Raw genomic sequence first — 1,520 nt, 5'->3', positions numbered from 1 at the left:
CAGTGAATGAAAGGCAATCTAATAGCTCTGTAAATTTTCATTAAAATTACTACTAATAAAAATGTATTAAAACAACAACAACAGGAGTTTATTATGTCACACTTCTGGAGGCCTGACGTCAGCAAGTATGATGTTGCAGGGCCATGCACTCTCTGAAGGTTCTGTGGGAAGAGTATGAGCTCTTCTACCTCCCAGGGGTTGCTGGCAATTTCTTAGATTCCTTCACGTGTAACTTGTAATCATCACTCCAACCTCTACCTCTCTCATCATATGAATTTTTCTTTGTGTGTCTGTATGTCTCTCAGTCAACCTCCCCTTATGAGATTCATCTCATATACATGCAACAATAATACATCTCATTGTAAGTACATTTGCTGCTTTCTCCCTCAGCCCGTTTTGAATTGAGCCACATAAGCAAATCCAAGTCCAGAACTCTTTACTCCATCTGTACCACGGAGATAAACTCTACTTTGAAGAGGCAGTTCTTGGCTAGCCATATTTAGAGTGCCTTCCACGTGGAGTGACTCATCATTCAGCACTATATCGGCACTTCAACACTGTGATCCAGAAGACTTGACCCATGCCAATCTTATAGAAGTTATTGTTGTTGTTATAGGCTGTTGAGTTGAATATGACCCATAGCAACTCTATGAACAATGGCTCTGAACACTGCCCTGTCCTGAGCCAGAATCACCATTTCTGACAACCCTGACCCCATTGCCACAGGTACTGTCAGTCAATCACTTTGAGATCCTTCTTCTCTTGCACTGACCATCTACCTTTTAGGCATTATTTTTTCCTAAGAACTAGCCCCTTCTGACAGCAGGGATAAAGTATGTGGGACAGAATTTCATCATCTTTACTTCCAAGGATCATTCTGATTTCACTTTCTCTAGGATAGACCTGTTCATTTTCTTGGCAGTCCATGGTATATCCAGTGCTCTTCTCTAGCACCATAACTCAAGGGTTTTGATTCTTCTTCTGTAATCCTTATTGTCCAGTTCTCACATTCATAGCAAGCAATTGAAAAGACCATCCCATGGTTCAGGTGTATTTTATTCTTTAGAATGACATCATTGTGCTTTAGCACTGTAGAGAGGTTTTTGTTTCTCTAGATTTTCCTAGAGCAACTCATCTTTTGATTTCCTGACTGCTGGTGCCAAGGGTGTTGATTGCGGATCCAAGCAAGTTAAAATCTGGCTCAGTTCTTTCTCCATCTATCGTGATGCTGACTATTGGCCTGATGTCCTTTCTAGTCTAATTTGCCCTAGAAACTGCACAGAAATATCTATTGTGAGTGTTCGAAATTCTGGTGGCATAATTTCCAGTATCATGTTGTTGTTGTTGTGTTGCTGTGCCATCGAGTCACCTGTGACTCATAGTGACCCTACGTACAAAGCTGTCCTATCCTGTGCCAATCTCAGCATCTCCAGAAGATCTAATCCCTTGGCTGCAGTCACTGAGTCAACCCATCTCATCCTGGGTCTTCTCCTGTCCTGTTCCTCCACCCTTCCAAGCAT

The sequence above is a fragment of the Elephantulus edwardii genome, unplaced genomic scaffold, assembly GCF_000299155.1.
Source record: "Elephantulus edwardii isolate Elephantulus edwardi_28Jun2011 unplaced genomic scaffold, EleEdw1.0 scaffold00011, whole genome shotgun sequence".
NCBI classification, from domain to species: domain Eukaryota; kingdom Metazoa; phylum Chordata; class Mammalia; order Macroscelidea; family Macroscelididae; genus Elephantulus; species Elephantulus edwardii.
The sequence above is the reverse complement of the archived record's forward strand: the minus strand, read 5'-3'. Positions refer to the sequence as shown.